Source organism: Lissotriton helveticus, chromosome 8 (assembly GCF_964261635.1).
Source record: "Lissotriton helveticus chromosome 8, aLisHel1.1, whole genome shotgun sequence".
Lineage (NCBI taxonomy): Eukaryota > Metazoa > Chordata > Amphibia > Caudata > Salamandridae > Lissotriton > Lissotriton helveticus.
The window spans coordinates 480213031-480226812 of NC_136069.1; positions in this window are offsets into that span (position 1 = coordinate 480213031).

Consider the following 13782-nt stretch of genomic DNA (forward strand, 5'->3'; position numbering starts at 1 on the left):
TTACTCCTTCGGGCCCTTCCTTCCTGGTCCTCCAGCCGCAGGGCCATTTGGCGGTATTGTTGCGCCAGATCGTTTACGCGTTGTTCCAGGGCCTTGGTTGACGTCCGGAGCTCCTTGATACCAGCTTCGTTGGCTTTAGTCTTTTCCGAAGTTTTACTGAGGTCGGCGAGAAGGAGGTTGACCTCGATGGATATCTTGTCGATTTTCATCTCCAGGTTGGCGCCAAGTGACTGTATGGCCGCCATGATGGAAGCCAACGACGGTTCTTTCGGGCCGGACTGGTCCCCGGCTGCTCCATCCGCCTGGGGCGTCCCCATCTGGACCGTGTATTTATCCAATTTGTTAGATTGCGTATTCGTATTTTGTTTGGGCCTCATGGTGGCTACACTCCACGCGGTCTGCCACAGCCACCTAGCGCTCACAGTCCCGTCCGGGAGCGCCGCTTATTGCCACTGTTGGTATCTGGCACCCCACTAGGATCTCAGCTTCTCCTCTGCGCTATCACCCAGGCCACCAAAGTATCAGGCGGGGCCCCCGCACCAGCTGTCCGGGCCCCCTGCTTTCAGTCGTCCACTCAATGCGCTCTCTGCTACATGCCAGCAAGCGTCGCACTCCGCCTTTTAGGCCGCAGTCTCGAGGAAGGTATGCAGGCCACGTGCACCGACACTCTCCAGCCAACCTCCTACCCGGTTGAGGCTCCCACGATGGTTGTACCTCCGTGACTGCTATATGCCACTATCTCCAACAAGGAGGTCCACTCAGGCCTTCATGTCTGGACTTCACCACACTCTTTCCGGCCCATCTGGCCTTCCTTTTCTGTGTCCGTGGGGCCCTTGCGTTATTTGCGGCCCCAGTAGGGTCGTGGGTGCTGCCCCCTGTGTGGCCCTGTTCTTCTGTCCTTTGCCGGGCCGCGCTCCTTATGGGCCACCAGGCCGATTTCCTTGCTGGCTCCCCACATTAGCTGGTGTCAATGCAGGGTTAATTCTGTGGCCGCACACTTGTAGCGCTTTCCCGTTTGCGCCCCAGGATGCAGGCCGTGGTATGCCGTATAGGCCGAGACGGGCTCCGCTCCGTCCCGACTCGTCTGCAGAGCCGGGGCCTCGCTTGATGCGTCGGGCCGCTCGCACCGCACCAGCGCTTCCAGCCGGCACCCGGTCCCAGGTGACGGGAACGCAGCTCAGCAACGGAGACTGGCAGCGGGACCGGAGTAAGATCGATCTGTTCTTCTGCCGCATGCTGAGTCAGTGCTGCAGAAGGAGTGCAGGAAACGTCGGATTATGTCCGGATTTGCTTGGGGTTAAGGCTTGGTTCCGCGGAGCTCCCGGGTCAGGCGGCCATCTTTGCCGGCGCCTGGCCACGCCCCCCCGGGTTACCCCATTATTATAATGGTCAAAATAATAACTAGCTATTTCCTGCAGGAATGAATATTACACACTTTATGGTGCTGTTGCCTGATCTTAATCTCAATAAGAGCAGAGTGAGCCGCGGGCCTCGAATGCAGCGAAACTCGTAGCCTAGAGACGGTAAACACAGGGGAGCCGGCACTAGCTGCAGCGGCTCCCGAAATAGACAACAAAACTTTCTGACAAAAGTTTTCAACTCTCCGAAACTTGCGGCTTCGGCGGACACTTTATGGTGCTGTTGCCTGATCTTTATCTCAATAAGAGCAAAGAGAGGCGCGGGCCTCTGATGCAGCGAAACTCGTTGCTTAGAGTCGGTAAACACAGGGGAGCTAGGCACTCGCTGCAGCGGCTCCCGACATAGACAACAAAACTTTCTGACAAAAGTTTTCAACTCTCCGAAACATTGCGCTTAGGCGGTCAGGATGTCTCAAGGAGCCAGAGCAACCATGGACAGTAGGCGGGACACCTTGCAAACGCAGCGATCGCATCGGGTGTGTGCCCGGGGCCGGACGACCCTGGAACTGGGACCAGGGCCTGTACTGAAGGGTTTTCAGGATCATAAGCAACCCGCGTACATGTACCAGCAGAACAGGGAACGTCTGATAACAAGTGGATCCCTTCCTCAGCCCAGCCAACCAGAGACCAGTCAAAGACCCGCTTCTGTGGAACCTTTATCTCCCTGTGTGCGCCTTCCAGCACTTCTACTGAGTTCGAAAGAAAACAAGCATTGACAAACTCACTGTGGCTTGCCTTTCAAAGTCGTTCGTACACCTTTTGGCTTTGCCAATGTTTATTGTCAATCCGCACTGGTAAAAAGAAAACAACAAGCTCCCACGGCAGCAGGGGGGAGGAGGGGGTCCTGCACTTGCGGGAGCGATAATTGCTGCCATTTGGCGGCGCGCGCTCCCGCAAGTAGATCGCCTCACGTGCACGCGTTGCCATTGATGGCAATGGAACGCTTGCACGATTTTGGCTTAAAAGCTAAAGCGATCGGAAAAGGTATTTTTGCCTATGCAACGCATGCGCGCTGCGTAGGCGAGACCTAAAAAGTGGTCTGACAACTAGAACTGCTCTTTCAATCTGTGACAGGGGCCATGAAACCCTGCTGCATTTTATGATTTTATGTGCTAATTCTTTGCAGGCAAGGGCAGCTTCTTAGCTCACTTAAAAAAAAACATAAGGCGCTGCATGGAAGCAATGATGCTATGTTACATGATGGATTAAAACGCCTTCTTTATGCCAGTAGTCTTCTACATTATTCTGCTTAGAAACATACTAGAACTGCTTTTCTTTAGGGTTTTAACCATTCATTTCTTATAATCCTGCTTTTACTAAATACTACCATCTGGCTAATCTACCAAAAAAGATCTTTCTTCTTTTCTGACTGGATGTAACAATTTTCAATGTTCGTACATATTCTTGCATGCAATTACAAGAGGGGTTGGAGAAAAAAAAGAAGAAAGGGGAGTGTTACCTCAGTCACCCAACAAATATTTGCCAATCACAAAGAGAGGGCTGGTCCAAAGAAGAAGAACAAAATCTCTCAAAAAGTCTCTCCTCTTTGCATCACACGGACACCCTTGTGGCTAGAAGGGCCATCAACCACAATCTAATTATGTGGCATGCCTCATCATCGGACTAGCATCTGGAGGGAGAATCAACTCTATTCGGGTTAAACCTCACAATGGGAGGGATCTCTGATATTACCTGTTATGACTGAGTGGATCTTAGAACCCAACTATGCTAAAAGTACCTATAGGGTATCATATAATGGTACTTTATCAAGGGGTCCCTGTTGTATGATTGATTTGTGAAAACAAGGGCGACGTAAACTGGTCATAATGGGGCTAGAGTGTCTCATGGTCAACATGATTCACCAGAAAACCATCAGTGCTCAGATTTCTTCAGGACCATCAAGATCCTACACCTAAGGGGGGTTATACTATAGGGTTCAACCACTCATCACAATGGTGTAACAGTATGCACTAAGGAAAAGAGGGGCCCCTTAATACCCAAAAGGAATAGGGCACTTATACAGTGAAAAGGAAAAATCCCTTTGGGTAGATTTCATTACAGACCAGTCATTCTTGTTAATTATCACACAACCAAAAGTTGCACTCTTTCCACTTGCTCTTATACCACACCTGAAGATTGGACCATATACAACCGGGGAAACCACTAACACAAAGATTAAAATTTCACATACATTTATTATTCATATAACAAGATTCTCATTAAAAAAGTGACCAAACAATCAATATACTCGGTATCTCAAAATTAATAAAACACAACATATTAAAAATTAAATAAATATAACATAAAATGTAGAGAGTAAAAAAGCCAGACAGATTCAATATGTCTTAACAGTTTACACATCCGTCATGTAACAATGTCAAAAGCATGGAACTCAGCAATTTATGATTAGCATTCTTTAACCATGCCTGGATAGGCAGATTGTGTAGTAGGATTTGGCGTCGACACGTTTCGATGGGTCAATTTATAAATCCATCTTTCTCAAAACAAGTATATAGACTCTCTGTGCTTGTTAGACAAATTTGTAGGGTCATCTGTACAGTAAAATACAACCATTGGTATTTCTATACTAAAAATGCAATTAAAACACGTTAAACAATTCATTAAAAGGTAGTGCAATCTAGACCTCCTTCATTTCTTGGGACCGAAGGTTCACAAAGTACATATGGGACAAACATCAAATCCCCCTTACTTGGCTCCCCGCAACACTTTTTTCTAATTCGATTTTGAGGGTAGGATACTAACATCACAGAGTAAGAGGTATTTCTTTTTAGACAAGGGCAAACTTATATCCACCCTTAAATCTTACTCTAGTGGCAATAAGCCCCTTTAAATATGGCCCTATCTTCAACCATTACAAAATAGAAAGCTCGAGCAGCTCCAGGCTCTTCACTCCTCCTTTCACACCACATAGTCTCTGCTCATCACTCATCATTCACATCTTTACAAAATTTGAGTCCACGTGCGTCCACACACCTAAATGTTGTATCACACCTCACCTGCTTCAATAAGGTAGACTCCCTTTATCGTATTCTTAATCATCTGTACCTTAGGGATATGGATTCTAGCCCAGGATCAATTTTAATATCCCCGTAGTGTAACTGTAAGCAGAAAAAAACGGGGAGAGCTTAATTATTAGCTTCTATAGTATTATACCGCTGTCTCAGGGTGGACTGAAATTGAGTTAAAAAAGCCTCACCTTAGTGCTATATTTAGCGGGGATCCTAGTTAGAACAATGATACATCCATAAACGTAGGGTTTCAAAAAGTATTGCTTATATTGTTGAGAAATATTCGTATAATCACCCCTGCATAAACAAAAATTAAAGCGTGTTGCAGTGATAAATTCCTATGGTTTGTTGGGTCTTCAAGTACCCAATATGGTCAAATTGTTACCTTTAGCAGAGGATGATAGTAAGAGAGAGACTGATTGTCCAGCTGCTTACAAATCCACTTCAGTAGCTTGTTTACTGGGGCAGAAGTATTGCTCACGGTCCCTTTAATAATTAGGGTCGAGTTTCCTGTTTGGGAAAGATTTTGGGGCTGTTGTTATTATTTCTTCAAATGTATCAATACCAATACATGATATAACAACCTTCCCTTTATCTCATTGGGCCATAAAAACAGTCCGCCTACACTCAGACGGTTTTAACTCTATACAGCGGTATTACCCTTATTGAAATACAGTTATATTAAGACTATGCGTCGGTTTTCTATTCGCTCCGGTCCTTAAAGAACCATCTATTCGAAGGAGATGAGCTGAATAACAGGCGAACAGTATTCGGAGAGTGTAGAAATCCGCTATCTCCCTCCCCTCTGAATCTTAGCGGTCCCACCTGCCAGTCTTATACTACTTACTGCAATCTGGGGCTGCTTCTGCGTACGTTCTTTCCTCAAGAATAAAACGGCATCTCAAAGTCAGCCTGCATGTCTACGTCTTTATATACTGTCTTCTATGATCAGAAACACCTGAAATCAATCACTATGTGCGTGTACCACTGCTAGGCTTCACAGAACGAGTTTAGGAGGCACTACGACTTCCGGGTTATACCAAAAAAAGACTTCCAGAGGTCATTAAAACTTTATTGTTTGTATCTGACGGCAAACCCGAGGATTAGCGCCATCTTGAAGTGGGCGCGATACTCTGTTTTTAACTTCTACAATGTGCCCCTAACATTCTGGGCAACATGGCACGTGTCCATACGTCACTATTGTTAGACCCTCATATCTAAGACAGGACACATTAAGATCATATTACAAGGGGGCGTGGCTAAGACGAGCTGCGGAATGGCCGCCATTTAAAGCGGCTCCGCCGGCCGAGCCCGATAATCCAGTCATAAGGCAGATGCCCACCGACCCCTGCCCGGAAATCGGTAGCGGACTTGGCGCCGGTCCATGAGGTGAGACAGAGGGGCACTGAGGCTGCTGCGTGGCACGTACGGGCCGGACTCGTGGGGTATGCCACTTCTTTAACCCCTAGCGGGGCAGACAACGGAGACAGCCTCCTTGTCGGTTTGCGGGCCCCCGCTGTGGGTGACGGCTGGAGCGGGACTGCGCAGGCGAACCTGGAGTGTAGGTGGCAGTTGAGGGGGCCGTTCTTGTCGGCAGGAGGGGCCGGACAGCGTGGCCTGCGCTTCGGGCGCTTCCCTGTTGTCCTGCCGAGCACGTGTTGCCCTCTTTGTTAGCAGCGGAGAGCTGCCTTTAAACAACCGCTCCGGTTGCGCTACCTGCAGGCCATGGGCCTCTGAGACTGCACTGGGCCGGACTCCTTGGAGGTGGCGGATCACCTGGCGCTCCTGCCCCATCGACTGGCGGAAATCACGATGCCTGGTCTTGCGACAACATGGGGAAACCAGATACGCGCCAACCCCGCATCAACTTTGAGAAAAAAGGGACCAAATCCACTGAAGCAGAAGACAGCGATCACAGCCAGGCGGAGGGGGGTGTGGCGAGCCAGCTACCTGCGGACGACGTCTGGGCAATATTTCTAGAGTTAAAGAATGGCTTGAAGGGCATAGACTCCAAAATGGACGCCCTGGCGGATCGTATGGACAAAATCACTCAGCGCATGGATAAACAAGAGGGTCCTTGAGACGCGGGTGACAGAGACGGAAGAGGGGCAGACAGAAGTGGAAAAGAAGATCCGGGGCATGGATAAAGTACTTGAGCTCATAAGCCAAAAGAATGAGGATTTGGAAGCGCGCTCGTGCAGAAATAACGTTTGCATCACAGGTGTGGCAGAATCCACAGACATTTCTAACATGGAGCTCTTTGTGGAGGGCATGATGAAAGATCTATTCAGCCCGGCCTGTTCCCGATGTTCCTCATAGAACGAGCGCACACTACCCTGGGCCCGCGACCCAAGCCAGGCGCACCCCCAAGGCCAATATTGGCCAGTGTGCTGCATTACAGAGACCGAGATGTGATACTCCGGCTGGCGGGTGAAAAGGGCGCCATACAATACAAAGGCAACGACTGGTGCCGCTCGCAGCAGTTTCCTGCAATCATCTTGCCTGTTTCTTTACTGGACCCTTTCTGTTGGCCCTTTGCTCTGGCCACAGTGTTGGAGGTGCTGAGGTGACGGCGGTTTCCAAAGCTACACTTCGTGGGACTACAACAGCGGGATGCCGGGACGGCGAGGACCAGCATTCCTAGAGTGACCTGCAGCTGGTGCCCCGCCTACCTTCCTCAGCCCTTAACTGCTCGCGGCCCCCGCTTCGCGGGAGCCGCTCGAAGCAGTTTCCTGCAATCATCTTGCCTGTTTCTTTACTGGACCCTTTCTGTGTGCCCTTTGCTCTGGCCACAGTGTCGGAGGTGCGGAGGTGACGGCGGTTTCCAGAGCTACACTTTGTGGGACTACAACAGCGGGACGCCGGGTCTGCGAGGACCAGCATTCCTAGAGTGACCTGCAGCTGGTGCCTCTTCCCGTGCCGTCCCCCCCTACCTTCATCAGCCCTTAACTGCTCGCGGCCCCCGCTTCGCGGGAGCCGCTCGCAGCAGTTTCCTGCAATCATCTTGCCTGTTTCTTTACTGGACCCTTTCTGTTGGCCCTTTGCTCTGGCCACAGTGTCGGAGGTGCGGAGGTGACGGCGGTTTCCAGAGCTACACTTCGTGGGACTACAAAAGCGGGACGCCGGTACTGTGAGGACCAGCATTCCTAAAGTGACCTGCAGCTGGTGCCTCTTCCCGTGCCGTCCCCGCCTACCTTCATCAGCCCTTAACTGTTCGCTGCCCCCGCTTCGTGGGAGCCGCTCGCAGCAGTTTCCTGCAATCATCTTGCCTGTTTCTTTACTGGACCCTTTCTGTTGGCCCTTTGCTCTGGCCACAGTGTCGGAGGTGCGGAGGTGACGGCGGTTTCCAGAGCTACACTTCGTGGGACTACAACAGCGGGATGCTGGGACTGCGAGGACCAGCATTCCTAGAGTGACCTGTAGCTGGTGCCTCTTCCCGTGCCGTCCCCGCCTACCTTCATCAGCCCTTAACTGCTCGCGGCCCTCACTTCGCGGGAGCCGCTCGCAGCAGTTTCCTGCAATCATCTTACCTGTTTCTTTACTGGACCCTTTCTGTTGGCCCTTTGCTCTGGCCACAGTGACGGAGGTGCGGAGGTGACGGCGATTTCCAGAGCTACACTTCATGGGACTACAACAGCGGGACGCCGGGACTGCGAGGACCAGCATTCCTAGAGTGACCTGCAGCTGGTGCCTCTTCCCGTGCCGTCCCCGCCTACCTTCATCAGCCCTTAACTGCTCGCGGGCCCCGCTTCGCGTGAGCCGCTCGCAGCAGTTTCCTGCAATCATCTTGCCTGTTTCTTTACTGGACCCTTTCTGTTGGCCCTTTGCTCTGGCCACAGTGTCGGAGCTGCGGAGGTGGCGGCGGTTTCCAGAGCTACACTTCGTGGGACTACAACAGCGTGACGCCGGGACTGAGAGGACCAGCATTCCTAGAGTGACCTGCAGCTGGTGCCTCTTCCCGTGCCGTCCCCGCCTACCTTTGTGTATTTCTTCACGCCCCCTCAACGCATCGCGGGACTAGCCGGGCAAAAGGCGGGCCGTCCGTGGACGACTGTGGCCGGGCCGGGCCCCGTCCCTTTATTGTGTATCCCCCACACTCTCTTTCCGAGGTTACTGACCATGGACAATGCCACCGAAACCCGAAAATGGCGGGAAACACCAAACGGAGGGGGAAGGTAAGAGGCACCTTGGATGCCTTCCTCATTAAAGCTGTTTCGAATCTGGACCATGAAATATCCGTAGCGGAATCGCGCTTGTCCCTTGAACTTCCAAAAAACAAGCGCTCATCATTAGGTACAATTCGTCAGACCTCACCCCCCCCCCAATATTCAGCCCAGTGAGTACAGGGATTCCCCCCCTCCATGGATACTAGTATTCTCCTTCTCTTACAGGAAAATTCCCCAACCTCCACCTTTGTCCCATTGAGGAGCCCTAATATTGATTTAACCTTCTCGGATTCTTCATTAGACTTTTCCCCATCGGAGACTTCCCTGTTGCAGCTCCCAAATGTAACTCCTATCCCGGCAAACAACACCCCCCGCTAACACCATGTAGACAACCTACCTTAATGAAAAGGAAGAGACGGGGAAGCGATCGCCGGGGTGGGCAACTTAAAGTAGCCTGATTGGGTTCCAGCCCACAAACCGCTAACCGTAATATAACACCCCTATCCTGTCGGCCACCACTGAAGTCAAAATCAAACCTCCCACAACCTCAATTTAAGTTAAAGAAACAATCACCTGAATCCAAGCTAGTTTTAAGCGACATAGAACATCTAGTCAGATCCCTACTTCTTCCTATATTAGAAAGGGTAAAAAGAATAGGTGACCAGTTGAATGAATTAACGGTAGAAACCATTTTAAATTCTCAAATTTTAAAGGGCTTGGTAGCCATCAACACGACCACTAAACCCAGTGAACCACGTTCAGTCAATAAAGACGCCACTAAACCTATCCCACCTGGTCCTGATATGACCACTGGGAAAGTCATGCCTCCCAAAGATATGCGACACACTTTAAATATTCCTTGCGCGTAACCAGGGAAAACTGACAAGATTAACAAACTACCCACACACTCTACTCTTACAGGACCCAGAGACTCAGTTTTTTCTCCACGTAACACTTCTACAACAACCACTACACATTCAGACTCCAAGGTTATAGACACAGCAACCCGTCAACCGATAGGCCAACCCACAATAACTCAAGGATGTCACATAGATCTTCCCCCAGAGGCGGTTCCATATGCTATAATCTTGACAGGTGTACCAGAGCTTACAGCAGGAAAGAAAGAAGGTTACTCTGAACTAAAGTATAAAGCCATCTACTGGCTCAAACAAAATAGGCCACTGCCCCCCCATATAGATGGAGATATAGTGTTTGTTAGAAGATTAGCGTGGGTAGGCTCTAGACCGAAGGACACTGCAGGAGACGTAATTATCGTAAATTTCAGAGACCGTAGGGGGGTTCCACACATTGCTGAATGGTATTACCAACCGGGATCCAGTAGCATAGTTCCTAGAACCTTAACATACTTTTATCCAGAGGCATTAATCGTCCCCCGTGACCATCGCGGCATGCCCACATATTATAAACATAATAACTATTCCTCATTTACACCAAAGATGACTCCATTGTCTACAAATCGCCCGATTTTGAGAACTCACAGGCAATTTAAACGCCAGAACTTTCCAACCTAACGAGGGAACAACCCACCATCTTGGTTAGTCCCCCTGTCAAATCGATATGATGCCCTCACAGATCTAAACGATCAGGATTGACACCAGGGAAGTACTGCGATACAATCTCCAGTAACAACGACTGATATCTTGCCAAATGATTCCCAACAAAGAGGGCGCTTAAATACCTACCCTGTGGTGGGTGAACTCATGCCCCTAAATATTTTTCATGGGCCTCTACCAACAGAGAACGCTCAATTCTGCAAAACTATTGTTGCAGATGATTTACCTCCACCACAACGTAATATTCTTGATCCCCCGCCTATAAACATTCTGAAATCAGAGGACTTCATATATAGTTTCCTCTCTTGGAACGTGGCTGGTTTAGCGGACAAAGTCGACCAAAAATACTGGTTGGAGGTTGTCATTGAGCACAATGTAATTTGCCTCCAGGAAACCTGGTCCCGGGACGTCCACCATATTAATGGTTACCAAACCTTTCACACCCCAGCCATTCAAAGTCCTCATGGCCGTAATAAAGGGGGTCTTTGTACTTTTATATCTGTTACCAGGGGTACTGTAATTAAAAGGTTCATGGAGACTGAATTTTTTTTCAGATATTGTGTCTACAACGGGGTTCCCCACAAAACGTTATTTTAATAAATCTCTATAATAATATTCCTTCTGATAGGAGTGAGGTTACCTTGAGTAAACTTCTCTCGACATTGATTTCCCTACATGACCAGCTGTTAGGTGATAACATCATGTTCTGGGTCGGAGATTTTAACTGTACAATCTGTCCCCACGGTTCACATGGTTTGTGCGGCCTATCAGACAATGGGGAAGATTGCCCTACCCATTTTACTCATTCGTCACTCGGTACCTCATTCAATAATATACTTTTTTATTTCAACTTAACATTTATTAACTAAATTTGTACCCCAAGTATACCATTTCAGCCAACCTTCAATGGAAGGGGGTGTAACACGACAATCGACTTCACCTTAATCCCTGCATCCCATGTAGGGACAGTGGCCAACTGGGAAACGGGTAAGGCTCTTCACTCCGACCATTACCCTATAGTGTTTAGTATCAGAGTTAAAAACCCAACACACAGGGCGGTGGCCAATACCGTATATATCCCAGAAATAAGATTAGCCTCAAAAAACGGATACACTATTAAATGGGAAAAAATAGATCCGACGGGCTTTCTGGCCCAACTTGTCGCTTCTAATTATGAAGATATATCTACCTGTTTAACCCCTGAAGAGACACCGGAAAATGTAATGAACTCCTTTTCTAAAATATTAACCACAGTCAAATCCCTACTGACTAGAAAATATCAGAAGGGGATTCTTAAGCCCCAAAGGTGGTTTGACAGTAAGTGCACTAAAGCACTAACCGTCCTTAAAAAGGCATTGCATACAATTCCCAAAAATCCGGTTCTCATCCGTAGCGCCAGAAACACCTATAAAAATACTATAAAGTCGAGAAAAGCCACTCTAAAGAATAAGGTATGGGCAGCCCTTAAAGAAGCCTCGAATAATAGAGACCATAGGGCTTTCTGGAGGGTGGTAAACGACCCGTTTCTACAGTCTAATGAAGTAAACTGCATAGATCAGGCAATTACAGCCGATCAATGGGTATCCCATTTTAAACAACTATACTGTAGATCGACTGATAACGAAAGAGGATTTATTCCAATTGATGAGGCTAACACTTTCTTGGTAGGTAAACAGCACACCTCTTTTCCCTTACCCGTAACCTTTGATTATGGGGAAGTATTAAAAGCCATTAGGGACAGCTCGTCGGGCAAGGCACCGGGCCCGGACGGTGTCCCTATAGACACCTACAAGGCCGAAATGGATCTTTGGGCCCCTATAATAACTAACGTTTTAAACAAAGCGAACCAGGAAGGTTTTATACCTACCTGGTCAGACGCTATAGTTATACCCATTTTTCAAAAGGGCAAGAGGAATGATCCGACCTGCTATCGGCCCATCTCCCTGTTGAATGCCCTAGCAAAGGTAGCAGGCCGTATCATTCTAAACAGAATACAAACCTGGGGGGAGGAAAATCAAGTCTTTTCTGAGGTACAGTATGGCTTTAGACCAGGAAAAGGGACAATGGAACAATGTTTAAATTTGTCCCTCCTCATAGCTAAATACACAGAGGGGAAGAGCGGCAACCTTTTTATTTCTTTTATAGATTTAAGTTCTGCCTTTGACTGTGTAGATCATGAATTCCTATGGTTGACATTAACTGACATGGGGATCGACAGTCATATTTTATCATACATTAGGGAACTCTATAGAGAGGCAGGTGCAAGGGTTAGATACGGCCCCAGGGGTGAATGCACTGATAAATTGCCCATAGAAAGGGGTGTCAGACAGGGGTGCATTTTGGCACCCCTGTTATTCACCCTATATATTAATTCAATTGGACAATATCTCAGGAACTTCCAATTTGACTACCCCACTATTAAAAGAACCCCTATCCCCTTTTATTATACGCCGATGACGCGGCATTAATGTCACGGACCAGACTCGGGCTGCAAAGAACTATAAATAAATTCAACACCAATATGAAGCTCCGTGGCCTGAGTATAAACATTTCTAAAACTTTCACAATGGTCTGCGGGAAGGGTAGGAAAAAACCACACTGCCCTACATTTTTGGATAATAAGAGAATTGAAAACACAGACTCTTTCTCCTACTTAGGGGTAAACTTTCATAGAGGGAGCTCCTGGCAAACAGCGATAAATGCCAGGAAACTGGCATTCTTGCGCTCGATTGGCGCCCTAAGAAATTTTTCAAATAAATTGGGGGGGGGGGGGGAGCCAATTAATGAATTAATTTTTATCTACAAAGCCAAGTGCATCTCAACTGCAACATACGGTGCTGGTATTTGGGGCATCGAAGAAGCACCGGGGTTACAAATTTGTGAAAATCAGTTCCTAGCTTATCTGTTGGGGGTATCTAAGACTACATCTTCATATATTTTGCATATAGAAGCGGGCCTTTCCCATATAACGGATACCGTAAGGATTTCCCCGATCCTTCTTTGACATAAGATCTGGGTTACCCCAGAAACCCTATTAAATAGGAATTTAATAACCGATTGCCTACTGCTTGACGGGCTGTCCAAAATCAAATGGCTACGCTGTGTTAGAAACATGTTTAGCGAGCTCGGTCACCCGGAATATTTTATAAAACCCAGCACGATGGAGAAGGTACCCAGAACCCTAATTAAAAAGATGGCCTTACATCATCTTGTTACTCAGAGGTGGAATGCAGTAAAAGGAAAAGAATCTATCCTTAGATACCAGCAAATCACCTCTCACAAAGGTGATTTGCCTAACCTAACTCGAGTGATTAGCCCTTATGCTCGTTCATTGCTCACCCGTTTTAGGTTAGGTTTTTTCTTCCGACTTGTCACTTTCCCCCAACGTAACACCTGGACCATGTCTAATCTTGTATGTCCCTGCGATGATACTTCGTATCAATCCGATATTCATTGCGTTTTATTCTGCAAGTACTATCAGGCACCACGCAGGGCTTACTTACTACCGATCTTAAGGTCATGGGGTATTCGATCATGTAAGCGAGCTTTTATAAAATTGCAACAACTGGAGGAAGATAATGTCATTTATGCACTG